At 43.5% G+C, this 18,537-nt stretch overlaps 1 protein-coding gene across 1 annotated transcript in view; it reads left to right on the top strand.

Annotated features, from left to right (window-relative positions):
* Positions 1-18,537, top strand: part of XYLT1 (xylosyltransferase 1) — a 302,674-nt gene that overhangs the window by 131,014 nt on the left and 153,123 nt on the right. The window lies entirely within an intron of this gene.

Here is an 18,537-nt window from a genome sequence, read left to right as displayed (position 1 = left end):
TGTAAAGATAGCACCTGCTCATAAGAGTTGCTAGTGCCATAGCCGCTGGGTTTCTGCTGTTTTACACAGCAAACATCTGAGCTAATGTCTGTGATCGGCGATACGACAGATAACAGACATTTAACCCCCTCAAATGCCATAGTAATTTGTGACCACAGCACCTAAAGCAGCTTTCCCTGAGAGTGCTGCGCTCCTGGGGCCCAAAGGGCTCTCCCATGCAGTGATTGGGGGAGCTGTTCATACCCTGTGGTAGCCTAGGACCCTCTGAAGGATCCGAAGCAACCACAGAAATAGTTTCTATGGAGCACTCCTAGGAACGTATTGAATGTCCCATAGGCTGCAGTGGTAATTCACTGCAGTCCTATGGGTCAAGCGGTCTAACGATCGCATGTTCAAGTCCCCTAAGGGGAATTAATATAAGTGGGTCCTGGCAATGGGCAAGAAATGTAATGTTTTTGGATAGGGTTCTGGCTTTAGCCTCTCACTCTGGATCGGCAGTGTTATCATATACTGGCTATGCTGAGTATTGAGAGGCCCTGAATATCAGTGAATGTTGTAAGGTGTATTTACAGCGGATAAGGCTTAAACTTATCAAATGCAGCAATGTTTGTTTTCCAGCTATCCAGAGAAGAATTACATTGTGTGACCTACTTATGTCATATGGCCTAACATCCATAAACTGACTCAGAACTACTGGCATTCCCTTCCATAATGCGATTTGAATGTTTATTGCAGGCGATCAGACTACTTAGCACAACTGGCGTACATGTTAGTGCGTAGGAATTAGGTTATGGCTTTATTTTACATTGTGTTCTTACATCCAGAGACTAGTGCAAAGGAAAGAAGAGCTGTCCTCTATAGCACGTAATAATAATTATCAGATTATTGCAGACAATTACAAACCCAGCGATCACATAGCACAATATGACTGCTATCGGTAATCCTATCCTTCTGCATTCTTAGGCCTCATGCACACGACTGGCTTACTAATGCTGGATCCTTAGTGATCAGCTAACTGATGGAGCAGCTTCAAGTAAAAACAGAAATTGTGTTGATCAGACAATCCCTTTAATTCTCGGTTGCATAAATTGTCAGCAGAATGTTTTCATTCCTTAAAGGGGTTGTCCAGGATATATGTCTCACCTGTTTCATGCCACTCCATTCGGGCTCCGTGACTGTATTTACCCGACTTTCAATCCCCTTATGTAGATTTCCTGCAGGACTAGGGTGATGTATGCTGCTGCAGCCAATCCCTGGCCTCAGCAGTGACGTGTTCCCAAGTGGCATGTGACCCAGCAGTGACATGTTGCTTGGGGACATGCCACCGCTGAAGCCAGTCATTGGCAGCAGCATTGGATATGAACCCTGACCATGTAAGAAGTTTACATACGGGAACTGGAAGTCTGGTAAAGACACACGGGCCCGAATTACAGCGCGGGATTCAGGTAAGTATAGCGCTTGTGGACACTTAAACCTATACAACCCCTTTAACCTACTCTTCGTATTGTGCGTACATGCCACTATAATGTATTGAGAGGCGCTGATGGACTTGGCTGTGATAGTGTTGCCGTGTAGCCATGCCCTTAGTCGGAACCAGCTGGCAATCTAAAGTGTATGGGAGGCTTCCCAATTGATGTTGGAGAGGAGAAGGATTGGGAAGAACAATTTTTTATTTTTTTGCCCGATCCTTTTGTTCTCCCAGGAGGTAAGCTGTGGCCACAGACCTTCTTTTTCTTTCTCCGCACTGTAAACACCTTCACACTTGGAAGAACCAAGATTGCACGTGTATGGAGGTGTCAGGAGAGAACGGGCATTCGGCCAACAGCTATTGAGGGTGTATGGACACCTTACATTTTTGGTCAGGTGCAGGTTTTTTCTCAGGTGCACCTGATCAAAAAACAGTTTACAAGACTGGTGCTAGTCATTTACATACAATATGTAGTCCATAAGTTCCAAGCAAGCAGACCAGTTCCAATATTAAAGGGGTTGTCTCACGTCAGAAAATAGCATTTATCATGTAGACCAGGCATCCTCAAACTGCGGCCCTCCAGCTGTTGTAAAACTACAACTCCCACAATGCCCTGCTGTAGACTGATACCTGTAGGCTGTTCGGGCATGCTGGGAGTTGTAGTTTTGGAACAGCTGGAGGGCCGCAGTTTGAGGATGCCTGATGTAGACAATGTTAAAACAAGGCACTTACTAATGTATTGTGATTGGCCATATTGTTCCCTTTGCTGGCTGGATTCATTTTTCTATCACATTATACACTGCTCGTATCCAGAGGTTACGGTCATCACTGTAGTACAGATAAATGATGGCAGGGATAGAAGCTGCTGCCTATGCGCGCCTATGTGTGCTCCCATATCTCCGCCCACAAGAGAGGCCGGTGCTCTTTCTTATAGTGTGCTAGCACGACCACCGCTGCTGGACTGCAGCGTGGTCGTAACCCCTGCAAACGAGCAGCGTATAATGTGATGGGGAAATGAATCAAGTCTGCAAAGGAGGCAATATGGACAATCACAATACATTAGTAGGTGCCTTGTATTAACTTTAGCTACAGTGCATGATAAATGCCATTTGCTGAAGTGACAAAGCCCCTTTAACTGCACGAGCTCCTGTTTCATGCTGGATCTAATGCACTAGACCCAGAACTAAAAAAACTGGCTATAAATGTCTGTTCAGTGGGTTCCCCACCACTAGGACCACCAAAGACTATGACAACATGGGTCCCCAGCCCCCGATTCATCCTCCCCGCATGGCAGGCCGGTCCTATATATCTGGATAGAGCTTGACATGCATGTCTGGCAACAGATTTGCAGCTGCAGGAATTTCTACGCCAGATCCGCCTGATAAGAAGACAGATGTATCTGGAAAAGGAATATCCTCTCTCCCTCTGCTCGCTGCATGATAAGTAAACTAGAAGAGGTTTCATCGGCACATCCTGAGCTCGGGGAAGCCTGCCCAGGTTGATTCCCTGTGGTCGTTTATGTGGGGTTAATGCGCACATTTTATATTAAGACTGCTTAGTGGTTTTGCATCAGACATCATAGAAGCCTTCTGTCTGACGGCGTAGTCCTGTGCATTGTATGCTTCCCGGAGCTTAATGAAAGGAATAGCTCAGGGCAAAGTAAGCTGAATAGTTTGGGCTCATTCATCATTCACCTAGAGTGGCGGCCGCCGCATTTACCGGGCGGACACGTTTACATGTGCTAAACACATTTCTCACTTGTATTAAACAATATCAGGCTTAGAGTTGCAGGAATTTTTTTCCGTTCACGTTTCCTCAGGGAGTCATCACGCTGCTAACCACAGACCCGGTGCTGAAAGCTTCCCTGTGCTGTGTCACAGGCCGGTTTTGTCTGACTTGCTTTCTGCCATCCTCCACGGCGGCCGCAGTGCTGGCAGCACCAACAGGCTGCATGATATTTTTTTTTTTAACAATCCATTACGACTGAGTACAGATTCTCTAATGACTTGTTGCAGAAAGATGAACAGATGTAGCAGAGCCGGATGTTACCCGACTCCTTGCTTGCACATCATAATATCTGGGATTGGATATATTGTCAGATTAAGGCGTTTTTTGCTAGATCGGGCAGGGCTCAGCAAAAACGCTTCCGTTACTGATAATACAACCATCTGCATCAGTTATGAACGGACCCAGTTGTATTATCTTTAACATGGCCAGGACGGATCCATCATGAACTCCATTGAAAGTCAATAGGGGACGGATCCGTTTTCTATTGTGCCAGATTGTGTACCCATTGACTTGCATTGTGGGTGATAGCTCCGCACCACATAGTGGACAGAAAAACGCAGTTCGCTCTACGGTATGGTAACACAACTGCATTTTGGAGCATTCCGTTGTGTTCAGTTACGTTTTGTCCCCATTGACAATGAATGGGGACAAAACGGAAGCATTTTTATCCAGTATTAAGATCCTAAGTTGGATCTCAATACCGGAAAATAGAAACGCTAGTGTGAAAGTAGCCTTACCTGCAAGAGTTCTAAGTCATGGGTGGCGGGCTTTATAACCATGCAAACCAAGCAATTCATTGGGGCCCAGAGGGCCCAATGCTAGCACAACTAGTTGTCTTAAAAACAGGGACCCCAAAGGGGCCTTCCCTAGCTGTTGACAAGTAGCAGAAGTGCCCCGTTAAAATGAGAGTGGGGCGTAGCAGGCAGATGGGGCAAAGCTTAGTGGGCGTATGAGGGAGGAGCTGATGGGGGCAGAGCTAAGTGGTACAATGTGGCACGGAGCGTGTCGGAAAGTGGGGGCCACCAGACATAAGTTTCTTGGGACCCGCAATATCTGCCCCTGAATATAGGGCCAATAACCAGCTCCGATCAACAATATACAGGTCCATCATTGGTTATTTAAAGGGACTGATGTAAAGGGAAAGGGGGACGAATGATCGTTTTTACGCTCATTCATCCCCTCATTCGGTTTGAATATGGTCGCAGCACACCCAGTTCATACAGGGCAATGTGTCTCTGACAAATAATAATTTTTGGTTGCGATCCCCCAACAAATGCTACGTGTTTGCCCATCCGTGGGGTGATCAGCAGCACATTTACATGGGGCAGTTATTATGGAAATGCATTCCTACGAATTTTGATAATCGCCCTGATCCTCACCCCGTGTAGAAGGGCCCCTTACGTCAGATATCACGATAAATACTTACGTAGGATTAAATTACATCTCTGATAAGTTACTTTCAGAACAGGTGACATTTTGTTGGCAGTGATCTTGCACTTATCGTCCGTCTCCTGTTTACAGATCCAAAAAGATGCTGATGTCCTATTTATAACATTCTATAACACAGCAGCCGGTAAGCCAAGTGTATGCGGCAAAAATGAAGAGCGAACTTCATATACCTTACATCAGATGGCTATCGCACGACGCTGTTCCTCTGCATCACCAAGAACACTTCAGCAGCTCCCTTAAAGGGGTTGTGTCACTTGAGAAAATGATATTGATCACATACACACTGGTAATATAATCCACCTACTGTGGCACATCCATTGCCCATATTGCCTCCATGTCTTATTTCAATCCATTTTGTATTGCATTATACGCTGCTCGTTTCTAGGGGTTACGGCCACCGCTTGCTCAGTAGATCCGTTCTCTCTGAGGGCCGGGATCGCGGGAAAGCAAGTAGGGCTCATGCACAGCAGCTCCGTTCCTGGCCACCTCCTATCTGCACTGCTAGTTTGTGAAGAACAGCGCCAGGGCATGTGCAGGAGCTTTGGAGCTTTTCGACACATCTACAGCTTCTAGGGAGAGATCGGTATCAGAACGTTCCCAACGCTTGGAAGATCGATGTGAGAACGTTCTAAGAATTATTACAGGTCCAGCACTTGCTTAGAATAGCCCTGGACCTGTAGTACCAATTGTCAGTGCCGGTCGTCAGGTCTGCTCTGCCAAAGCTTTTAATGAAGCCTTCAGAAATGGGCACGCACAGGCCCGGGGTGGCATCATGTCAGCGCCTTTTTCCTATACCTTCAGTCATACTGACGAGCACTTTCCTCCTAGAGCACTGAAAGTTTAACCTAGCGACCAGAGGTGAAAAGAAGGAGATGAGACAACCCCTTTAAAGGGGTCATCCAAAGTATAAAACATGCCCCCTAATGCTCAGGCCCCTCGTATAGATTACTTACCCTGCTCCCCGGCACCCACGTTGTTCCTGATCCCCACACGGCCGCCACTGCATCTCCCGATTGCTCGGATCGAAACATCCGGGAACAGGCAATAGCAGTCTGCGATGGGGCGAGCCTCCCTAGCATCGAAGCTCGTCCCCGTCCAGCCCTGGCATACTACAGATTTACTAGTTTCCCACTAGCGTTAAAACCATCTGGCGGGCTGTTCATATTATCCGGCATAGCTGGATATGACTGGAGCACCTCCAGGCACAATTGACTATAATGGGACCTGGCGGGGATCAGGGCTGTTTCTTGGCCTTTAATAGGAAAGTAGTGCAATGAATAAAAGTGCTGCTTTTTGCTGGTCCCTGCCTTAGTAGGATATTATTAGATATGTCTATAGATCCCAATGCACATGCTGTGGCTCCACTTTTAAATAAAGGTCCTTATGCAAATGACTAAGCTGTATGCAGCAGGCTGGTTCAGAGCTGAACACGGACATATCCTCTTTTTCACCTAGGCAACCCCTCTTAGATGAGCATCGGAGCAATTCATAAATCACCCAGGGCAGGGGCTTTTTCATTATATCCGGTGACGTACCGGGTCTCTGATACCGGCACTGATGGGCAGGCTTTAGAGCTGCCCTAGCCTGTAAAGCAGCTAGGGCAGCGCTAAAACCCGCCCATCAGTGTCGTCACCGGCAACACTGCTCAGCGGAAGCCTTCACCTAGCAGTGTAAGAATGTAAACAGAACAACCCTTGCCCAGCGCAATACAGCGCAGGGCAAGGGAGAGCATCGGAGCATGAAATGCTCTGAAGCTCATCTCTGAGGCGCCGGAGGGGTGAAAAGGAGGATATGTCAGTGTTCAGCTCTGAACCCGGACCAACCCCTTTAAGCTTTATTTCTTTAATGTACCAAGTGGATCTTTATACCCAAGACTAGATCTTACAGATGGCAGCCACTGCTATAGTTGTCGATGATAGTAGGATTTTCTCCTGGATTATTGCGGACATGGTCTATACAGATAAAAGCTATTAGAGGCAATAAAATATGAATATAGCTTTACACATCTGAACAATTTCTGAAATTCTCGGCCCCCAATGAACAATTATAACAGATCCCCCAACACTTAGGTGTATATTTCTGGTGTTCTCTATTTTAGAGAAGCACTTAGAGCGGGACTACAACCCTTGTCCTCCCCATGGTCACGTCTTTGCCTATATGTTTGTCTATACGTGTTGTTCTGGGGCTATTTCCGTAGACTTTTATTTTTTCAACTTTATTGTGATTGAGCAAGTATAAAACACAGAGCCAATGAAAGTGCCCAATGAAACACAGTCGACAGCCATCCGTAAAGCAAGAACACAGACAATACGTGTAAAAATATCTGGAATCATGTAAAAACGTATGGGAAACTCACGACTCTGACTTCTTATGAATGAAGAAACATGATTAATCCTCATTCCACCAATGATTTTATTAAACCATTAGAGATAATTAGAATAATTATATAATGAAATTAAAATTCCTAATTGTACCAATGGCATCGTGGAACGCCAGTCACAGATCAGACTCCCTCCAGCTCCGATGCTCCGTTGCTGCATTTCTTTCATTTACCTTTTAATGAAATGTGACTTTTGGTTTTTAGCAGACAGACAAGAAGAATGCCTGACTGGTCCCAGCTCGATATCCACAGGAGTAAATGAAGTTTGAACTGCCCACACATTAGTGACAGGGATCCCATGGATTTGTAATGACATAATTGCGCTGTGCGTGCAGGCAGAGCCCTCCGGTTGGGATCCATTCATTGATGGGGGGCATCACCGGATCATATCTGAAGTCATGTAAATCTCATCGGTAATTAAGCCCTTTCACTGCTGTGTGGAATTAATTAAAGGCCATTTAGTTAAGTCACTGGGAGTACAACAGAGATAGTTTAAGAGATTAGAGCATTTTAAAATAGTATATTATTTCCTAAATTATTATATTATTATACCAAAACATTTTGCGCATGTAACGCATTTGCAACTTTATCTGTCACCAGTAGACAGTGCCTTGTAGGGCTAGCTCAGCTGAATGTAATGATCCCCCTCACTTACTGATCCGTTGCTTCATTCTGGAGGGATGAATCCATATGCAAATGAGCATTTAAGTGCACTGTGGGCGGTCCCACGTCACTTTGTGCACCATTGCTCCTCCTGCTTCTTCTGCCAGCTCCTCCTTCTTGATTGACTGGACTGGGCAAGATGACTATGCAGGAACCTGTCCCTGTCAATCAAGAAGGAGGGAATGGCAGAAGAAGCAGGAGGAGCACAAGGTTACTTGGGCCCACCCTCAGTGCACTTAAAAGCTCATTTGCATATGGATTAAAAACAGCTTTTTCTCCAGAATAAAACAACGGATCACTAAGTGAAAGGTATCTAATGATCTAGCCCTAAAAGACTTTGTGCCTGGTTTATCTCCTTTTTCACCCAGACGGCCCCTCGGAGATTAGCATCAGAGCAGTTCATGCTCTCCCTTGCCCTGCGTTGTTTACCTTTTTACACTGCTAGGCGGAGGCTTCCGCCTAGCAGTGTTGCCAGTGATGTCACTGGCACTAATTGGTGGGCTTTAGCGCCGCCCTAGCCATTATACAGGCTAGTGCAGTGCTAAAGCCCGTCAATTAGTGCCAATGACGTCACCGGAAACACTGCTAGGCGAAAACCTCTGTCTAGCAGAGACCTGGTACATCACCGGATCTGCAGAAAAAGCCCTTGCGCATTTCAGCCCTTGCCCTTTAACAGTGAATTTAACTCGTAATAGATTCCCATTAAAGCAATAATCTTGGAGGTAGGTTGTTCCTTCCCTTCAAGTGTAACTCATCTGGTTTGTCATGTGGTAAGATATCTGGAACTTTGTGATGAGTGACCACCTGGCAGCATTGTTATGAGTTACCTAAGCATTTTCATAGGAAATATGCCCTCTGCTGGCTACTTTGCTGTGTCGTAGTGACACTTTTTTAAATTCAGACAGCTCATGGAGCTGATCACAATACTGCGCAGTAGTCATAGTAGACAATTAAGCATCTGACGAAGAGCATAATTAAATTTCTATATGAACATTTCTTTGAAACCTGGTCAGAAAAAACTGCGTTTCCATCAGTCTTAGTGCCCGAAACTGCTATATTAAAAATTAGTGTTATGTGGACCTGTAATGTGACACCCATGGACAGCTATGAACCTACATGGTATTGCTTCTAGGAGAGTAATATGGAGTCTCAGTGGAGCACCATATAGTGGCACAAGGCTTTCTTTTTATGGGCTCTGTGCATGGCCTTAAAGGGATTGATTGGCCAATGACATTTTTAAGTAGGGACACTCATCAATTTTCTTTCTCACATATTAACAGCTTAAATGTGAATACTCTATGGATTTTTGTAAACATTTATAACATTTGAAGTCACTCCATGTATTCTACTTCCTGTCTCGGCTGCTTAACTTCCTCCTTTGTTTGGACTTTCAGTACAGCAAACACCCTCGCTTGACTTTCTCAGCTAGACCATTCACTGCAGCCAAAAAGGGAAGGGGAATGAGTGACTCAATCGGAGCATCACACATTACACCAATAAGTGCAGTGCTCTTCTGTGGTAATCTTTATATAGGCCTATCATGTTGTTATCCTAATTCTACTAATCTACTATTTCAGTGAAAGATAACATCTTCCCTTTAGAGCAGCAGTAAACTAACAATGGGATGCTTATCTATATAGGGGTTTTAGCTCTCTGTGCTGACTGCTACAGAAGGACAAAATTTTGTATTTAATTTTCAAAAATTCTGAAAATTGTGTAATAAAAAGAAATACCTCATTCTGGCAGGAGTATCCCTTTAAAAAAAAGCTGTCTCACATTGGTTAAAATTTGTTTTAGACCCTACTGATCCCGCTGCACTCCTATTTTACAGCTTCCCACTCACCCACCATTCTCTACTTCCTGATCCCTCTCAGCATGCAGGAAATGACCTCTCAGCCAATCACTGGCTGAGGCGGGTCTCTGCTGCGGCTAGTGATTGGTCGAGCAGTTTTTTCTTATGTGTCAAAAGGGACTAAGAAGTATGTAGCGGTGGGGGATTGGTAAGTAAGTATTTATTATTTACGCCATTCTGAGCCTGTTTTAAAAATGTTGATAGACTGGACAACCCCTTTAAATCTACTTTCATGCAGATTTTGGTGCAATTTCTGTTTCGGTTACTTCGCCTTGCCTTTTGCTGTTCTTTTTCTCCAGCTTTCTGCAGTATATGTTTTTGATTCTTGCTTTCTGCCTGGTTTCAAAGGATGGCACAGCATTATAATTGCATATATCCAGTATTGATTTTACAACCCTCGAGAGTTCTGGCTGCTTTAACAAGTATGGGTGGATGAGTATCTGTGCAGTCCTGATAAATGTTCCAATTTGTATTCTAGCATAAAGCCCTGGCAGCCGGCTGTTGTATCCCAGCGTGTTGTAGAACGTGTCAGAGGAGTTGTGCTTTTAGATCTAACCAGCAGCAGACGTCTTTTTCTTGCAGTGAACAAAGTACGTGGCTGATTGCCGTGCTGGCCCCGACGCTATATAGCGTAGCTCCCACCATTAATTCAGTGTTTGCGTGCCTCTTCAGTGGGCCGTACCTTCTTGCTGTCACAGGTCAGCGAAACATTAAAGGCTGAACGGCTACCCCAGAAGAAGCTTAGATTTCAGTACCTCTTAAAAAAACATCATAACTGCATTTAAGATGAGGGAAAACAGAGTAAGTAGTAGCCTGGAGGAGATGCTGGAGGTAAGTGAGGAAATGATGGCATTGTTACTCATGATTCAGTTATACACTATAAGGCCTCATGCAAAGGCCTTGCAAATCGTAGATGTGCAAAATACGGATGTGGTCCGTGTGCAGTCCGCAATTTTCTTTGCAGACTGGTCCACAGTTTGCAGACATCTTTGGATGCGGACAGCACATGACTGATCCATGCGCTTCCCACATCCATTTGTCCATATTCCAAAAAGATAGAACGTGTCCTATAGTTGGCCGAAAAATGCAGACCTCAGGCCTATTGCAGCCAATAGGTCCGCAAAAAATGTGAATGCAACACAGATGGTATTTGTATTTTGTAGATCAACAATTTGTGGACCACAAAATACATATGGTCATGAAAATGAGGCCTAAGTTCCTCCACCCTCAGATGTACAAGATCAGTGCTAGTCCATACCGTCATTTTATTTTGGTTTAACACCCTAACCCTTGGTGTACTGACTGGCAACATGCCATCCATTCCGTCCTTACTGCTGCGTAAAGGGGACTTTTACTGAAACCACAAAGGTGCAGCAGTGCTTGTCAGAGAGCTCCACACCTTTGGCTTCTGCTCTGCTTTCCCAGCAAGGCTGGAGTATGGCTCCCATATACTTTCGATGGACTGATACTCCACATGCTGGAAAAGCCGAGCAGAGCCATTGAAACCTGAAAGTACGGAACACTTTAAGAAGCTCTGCTGCACCTTTAGCAAAGGTTTAGGTCTCCTTTTATGCTTCTACATTAACTCTTGGCTCATGGACACTTGACCCTTGAGTCTAGTGATTGGCTGCAGGCGGCACGTGAACAATGAACATGATGTGACCTTTTTATTGCCAAGTTGGGATCGAAGTAGCGGGGACCAGAGTGGTGGCACAGGACTGGTGGGACATTTAAAATGTAAGAGATTTTTTTTCAAAATTAATTTTACACAGTCCCCATTCCTTTACAAATTTTAAAAAATCTTGGAAAGCAACATTAAATGCTTATTCCGGGTTTACAATTTTCTGCATCAACTGACCGGAAACAAAACATGTTGTCACTTACTAATAACGGTGGTTTATCTGCAATGCCTCATCGTGGTCAGGTGTCATTCTCTACTTTTTAGGTCCCCTATCCCTATTTTTTGGTTCCCTATGACATTACATCGACATGTGAGGCGTGGCATGGCTTGTAAGGCCTTTCGATGCAACATCATCAATGACCTTTCCTCTAAGGGCGGTGTTTTGCTCATTCTTCTGGACCCTGCCCTGTAGAGATAGGGTGCATTTACACAATCGTATGTTTATGGCGGTCCGCAAAATGCCGTTCTGCAAAAAATTTGGATGACGTCCATGTTCCATCCATTTTTTTTGTGGACATTGTAACAATGTGGAAAAGAATAGGACTATTTTTTTTTTTTTTTTTTTTTTGCAGGGCTGTGGAACGCATATACTTTTTTTTGAGGCCTCATTGAAATGATTGGGCTTGTTTTGCAGATTGGCACCACAATATCTGACAAAGTGCTCTAAGTTCCAGAAACTGGACACCAAATAAAGAAGAAAAATAGGATGGGCACTAAGAGACATGAAAGAAACAAAAGACTGGTCATATCACAATATGATTGACCACCCCCATCAATGTTCAAACCCCATGACATACAATGGGGGGTACACTGTAACTGGAGCAAAGGAACGCTATGTACAAAATGATGAAATTATAAAATCTCCATGTTATATTAAAGCAAGAGAAGGTGTGTTTTTACAGATAATAAAAGGCCAAAACAGAATGTGATCCACTCTATAGCAAATGTGCTCAAGCAGAGCATATGCAAAGATCAATACAGTTTAGTTTGAAGCTAAGCGATAAGTGTTCACAAGTGCCTGAAATTTTGTTTCAGCATCTGTGTGTAATAAAAATCTGTTCCTGTTAAAATTACATTTAACCATTGCCATCTTAGTATTCTCTTCATAACCATTTTTGCTAAAACATTCCTTAAAGGGAACCTGTCACCTGGAATTTGGCAATAAAGCTGAGGACATGAGCTGCAAATCCGCCGCTAGCACGTCCGCAATACCCTGTCCCCATAGCTCTGTGTGCTTTTATTGTGTCAAAAAAAAGATTTGATACATATGCAAATTAACCTGAGATGAGTCCTGTCCCTGAGATGAGTCCAGCGTGAAGGAGCCCAGCACCGCCCTGCATCCTCTAAATCTCCTCCTTGTTCCCTGACGCCACAAAGCTAGAGCGTCGTAATCTCGCGATGTGCGAGCTAGTGCATGCGCAGTTCATTCCCTGAGGCTGATGCCAGAACAGGGAAGGAACACTATGCCGACACTGCGCATGCGAGATTACAGCGCTCTAGCTTTGTGACGTCGGGGAGCAAGGAGGAGATTCGGAGGATGCAGGGCGGTGCTGGGCTCCTTCACGCTGGACTCATCTCAGGGACAGGACTCATCTCAGGTTAATTTATTTGCATATGTATCAAATAGTTTTTTTTACACAATAAAAACGCAGAGAGCTATGGGGACTGGGTATTGCGGACGTGCTAGCGGCGATCTAGCAGCCCATGTCCTCAGCTCTATTGCCAAATTCCAGGTGACAGGTTCCCTTTAAAGGGCTATTCCCATCTCACACATTGATGGCATATCGTTAGGATATGCCATCAATATTAGATAGGTGCCGGCCCAACTTAAGGGTCCAATCCTGTCATCAGAACAGGACCCCCGAAATGAAACGAGAGCAGTCACACATGGGCGGCAACCATCCATTAACGGCTATGGGAGTTCCGAAAATGGAGCTTGGCTATTTCAGGCAATCCCATAGCTGTGAATGGAGAGGTTGGCCACGCATGCGAGGTAAGCTCTTTTTCATTTCGGAGGCTTTTTTCTAAAGGTAGGAGCAAGATTCAGAGGTTGGACCAGCACTTATCTGACATTTATGGCATACCCTAGTGATATGGCATCAATGTCTGAGTTGAAAATGCCCCGTTTAAATCCAGCACACAGTTGTCTTGCTGTCCAACTGGTCCAGCATACATCAAAAATGGTATCTGTAGAATATTTTGTGAGATGGGTCATGGATAAAAGGATTAACTCTGAATGTCCTGTTGGAGTTGGGGAAGTATTTTTGCAAAGCCAATTGACAACTAACTCATAGGAGCTGTTTTGCTTCTTCTGGATCAACATTACAGGATAATCAATTCAATTTAGAGCTTTTTTGTTCTTCAGTTTGTTTTTCAAGTGTGTTCATAAACAGGAATGTTGATTACATACCTTATTTTTTTACAATATAACACCATCATGATAATTAATTTTATATAGGCCTCCTCTTAATTTACGGATGTATGCATCCTAACTTTTGTCCAACCCTAAGCTATATTTTATTTATTTTAGGCACTTATAGCGCTTTACAGACATTAGCATTAAGCTGTCCCCAATGGGGCTCACAATCTAAGTTCCCTATCAGTATGTCTTTGGAGTATGGGAGGAAACCTATACTGGGAGAACATACAGGGAGTGCAGAATTATTAGGCAAGTTGTATTTTTGAGGATTAATTTTATTATTGAACAACAACCATGTTCTCAATGAACCCAAAAAACTCATTAATATCAAAGCTGAATATTTTTGGAAGTAGTTTTTAGTTTGTTTTTAGTTTTAGCTATTTTAGGGGGATATCTGTGTGTGCAGGTGACTATTACTGTGCATAATTATTAGGCAACTTAACAAAAAACAAATATATACCCATTTCAATTATTTATTTTTACCAGTGAAACCAATATAACATCTCAACATTCACAAATATACATTTCTGATATTCAAAAACAAAACAAAAACAAATCAGTGACCAATATAGCCACCTTTCTTTGCAAGGACACTCAAAAGCCTGCCATCCATGGATTCTGTCAGTGTTTTGATCTGTTCACCATCAACATTGCATGCAGCAGCAACCACAGCCTCCCAGACACTGTTCAGAGAGGAGTACTGTTTTCCCTCCTTGTAAATCTCACATTTGATGATGGACCACAGGTTCTCAATGGGGTTCAGATCAGGTGAACAAGGAGGCCATGTCATTAGATTTTCTTCTTTTATACCCTTTCTTGCCAGCCACGCTGTGGAGTACTTGGACGCGTGTGATGGAGCATTGTCCTGCATGAAAATCATGTTTTTCTTGAAGGATGCAGACTTCTTCCTGTACCACTGCTTGAAGAAGGTGTCTTCCAGAAACTGGCAGTAGGACTGGGAGTTGAGCTTGACTCCATCCTCAACCCGAAAAGGCCCCACAAGCTCATCTTTGATGATACCAGCCCAAACCAGTATTCCACCTCCACCTTGCTGGCGTCTGAGTCGGACTGGAGCTCTCTGCCCTTTATCAATCCAGCCACGGGCCCATCCATCTGGCCCATCAAGACTCACTCTCATTTCATCAGTCCATAAAACCTTAGAAAAATCAGTCTTGAGATATTTCTTGGCCCAGTCTTGACGTTCAGCTTGTGTGTCTTGTTCAGTGGTGGTCGTCTTTCAGCCTTTCTTACCTTGGCCATGTCTCTGAGTATTGCACACCTTGTGCTTTTGGGCACTCCAGTGATGTTGCAGCTCTGAAATATGGCCAAACTGGTGGCAAGTGGCATCTTGGCAGCTGCACGCTTGACTTTTCTCAGTTCATGGGCAGTTATTTTGCGCCTTGGTTTTTCCACACGCTTCTTGCGAGCCTGTTGACTATTTTGAATGAAACGCTTGATTGTTCGATGATCACGCTTCAGAAGCTTTGCAATTTTAAGAGTGCTGCATCCCCTGCAAGATATCTCACTATTTTTGACTTTTCTGAGCCTGTCAAGTCCTTCTTTTGACCCATTTTGCCAAAGGAAAGGAAGTTGCCTAATAATTATGCACACCTGCTATAGGGTGTTGATGTCATTAGACCACACCCCTTCTCATTACAGAGATGCACATCACCTAATATGCTTAATTGGTAGTAGGCTTTCGAGCCTATACAGCTTGGAGTAAGACAACATGCATAAAGAGGATGATGTGGTCAAAATACTCATTTGCCTAATAATTCTGCACTCCCTGTATAAGCTCCATGCAGATATTGTCCTTGGTCGGATTTGAACTAAGGACCCCAGTGCTGCAAGGTACCAGTGCTAACCACTGAGCCACATTGCTCCCCTATATACAATGATCTTCTTACTTTAGCCTTGCATTTATATGTAACAAGCTACATAACAAGCTTCATCCAATGAATAATACAGCATATTAAAGTCAACCAGGAAAGGCAACATGATTAAGAGGTATCCATCTTGTTGACTGGGCCAGTGTTGAGAACGTAATGGATAACATTTTTGAAAGACTCATGCTCATGTGTTCAGGAAGCCAGATTTTTACACATTTAATATATTTTCTATGACCATGTTGTCCAGAACATCGGTTTTTGAACTTGTCGTTGGTTTTCTTCATAGTAAGTAAGCGGCAAGTGTACTTTGAGACGAATAGGACACTTCACAATTGATTGCCTGGTAAATATCCTCATGTATGGTGATTTTTAGACTGGTGACCTTTGTTTATAAGCATGTATTTTCCAATTCATAGTGGAATTTCAGCAATCCTGAATAATAAAAAAAAAATCATAAGGCCGTTTTAGGAATTCCATTATAAGCGTGCCTGGAGGGCAAAATGCTAAACATTTGCTTATTAAAGAGCCTCAATGGCTTTATGACAGCTTGATGAATGAACATATGATGCCTGCATAACAAATAAATGGATACTGTGGGGCTTTTGAAAGAGGTAGGAAAGCTTGTGGCCTTCAGAATCTCTTGTGTAGGTTGCACTTATATTTTGTTTAGAGAAGTTGTTCAATCTGAGAATAGTTAATGAACAAATATAATAGAAATCAAATTCCTACTCCACAATATGTCCACATCTGACTAAACTTGTCTTTGGTCAAATGGGTCAAGATTAGAATATATCGGCCCTCCTTTTACTGTTACAGGCCCTTTGTTTCTGGACAGAACGGTTTGGTAATTATTTTCCCTACTCTTTATTTTCCTCTATGAAGGATCGGCTGAGAATTCAATGTGTATGGGGAGCTCCCGACTCCCCAATGACTGGTGATGTCAAGGAAAAGAAAAATTGGGCCACAATACATTTTTTCTTCCAAAAAAATACAGAATTATTTTTATTATTGAAAATGGTCATTACATGGGCAGCACATGCCCACCATTGCTCTGCTCTTCCTGGCTGGCACAAGAGCCACTCCACTCACTCTTCTGCTCCTGTGACCTGAAACCACCACAGTCTTCTCTTGCTTCCCTGCAGTGAGCCCAGCCACCTAAGTCCTCTGCCCCCTGTGCCCTGGCAGGCCGCAGCCCGATTCCTGCCGGCAAGGCTTCTGCCCATAGGCCTTGCACACTCTCTCCGACTCTTAAAGTTTCTGCATGTTCACAACCTAATTCTCATCACCCCATGGCTGACCACACATGGCTAATTAAGGCATATTCCTCTATGTGAGGGTGCCTGAGCAATAGGTTGTCTAGCGTGTTAGTTTCCTGCAAAGATGTGCTTGTATTTGTTTGTCTGCCTGCTTTCTGGATTCCAACCCTCCACTGCCTGACTTGACGTCTATATTGACCCTTCTCTGCCTGCCCTGACCTAGGACCATATACTGTATTGCATGTATTCTGCTTGTCCTGATCACAGTCTATCTCTGACAACTATTTTACCTGACTTCTCTGTGCTGATTCACAGTGGGTCAGCTTTCAATCACAGCGAGACTACTCCAAGAGATCGCAGCCTGGTGGTTCCTATGCAGCAAAGTGCAGATCCTTGTACAGGTGTTGAAGGGTAAAAACCTGGGGATTACAGGGATAACAAGCTTAGCATTAGCTCAAAAGTCAAATCTGTTAGTTGACACAGTGGTTCCATACCCACTGCCTGTAACAATGGCTTAAAACCTACAACTCATCATGGAATATACTGGCCCTGGTCAAAAATGATTTACCATTGAGTGAATATCCATTTTTAAAAGCCTTAGCGCAACCAATGGCCTTTGCTTTTACAAAGACTGATGCCCATAATTGGGTTCTTCTTCGAATTAGATAATAACTTGATAACAGTAATGAAGTCATTTACTATCAAATTATGTTTTCCTTTCTCGAAAAGTCTCTATAAATGTCTTCTTAACATCTTCAATTGTGCAGAGAAAAAATAAATAAAGCGGCAATTCATTTGCTTTTATTTCTCTTTATCCCACAGTAAAATATTGAACGTTGATAATACATGAAAGTAGAACTTATTTATTACTATTGAACATTGCAGCATATGGAAAAAGCAAACGACATTAACATCTGCTGTATTCTCACCATCTGCTCCCTTTGGCGTTTTTCTTGTCCAGACCTGCCAACGCTATTTGTTCTCAGAGGGTCTTGCAGCATATTAATCAGTTCTACTAATTTATTTTATTTTTTTACTTTTTTAGATATGTTATCTGTCAGGCTAAACCATGTGCATCAAATGTAAAATTGTGATGCCTTTATAATCCACCTACTATTGCCAAATACCTCGAGGCCAGACATATGTATCTCATGTAGCATGGCTGTACATGTGGTTAGCAGACTACCTAAGCAATGTGATATGCTTGTTTTAGACATCAAGGCAATAATTATTTATAGGCCTAAAACATTACATTTTTATTTCCGAGTTAAAGAAGTTTCAAAGTAGATTTGGTGGAGGTCCTACCCCTCAGCAGAACAATTGGGGCTGGTTTAAGTGAATGGTGCATTACCATGTGCAGACATCCTACTGTGGATATCATTAAAGGACATGAAGATCTAGAAAACACTATGGCCCCTTGGTTCTGCTGATTGGTGCACCCATGGTCAACCACCCACCAATCAAACATGGATGGCCTATCCAAAAGGAAAGGCCATTAATGGAGAAGCGCTTTAACTCATGATGAGTGGAGCACAGCCAAACTATATGACTCTCTGTTATTCAAGGGTTACTCCAAGAGAACATAGATATAGGTGTAATAGAACTTTAGGCAGTCCTTAACTAGTCTTGAAAACCATGCCTGCTACTGGTTAAAAGGGTCTGTTTTCTTACATCTCTTCCATTGATTCACAG

This window comes from Bufo gargarizans, chromosome 8 (genome assembly GCF_014858855.1).
Source record: "Bufo gargarizans isolate SCDJY-AF-19 chromosome 8, ASM1485885v1, whole genome shotgun sequence".
In the NCBI taxonomy this organism is placed as follows: domain Eukaryota; kingdom Metazoa; phylum Chordata; class Amphibia; order Anura; family Bufonidae; genus Bufo; species Bufo gargarizans.
Note: the sequence above shows the minus strand (reverse complement) of the source record. Positions and strands in the feature narration are given on the sequence as shown.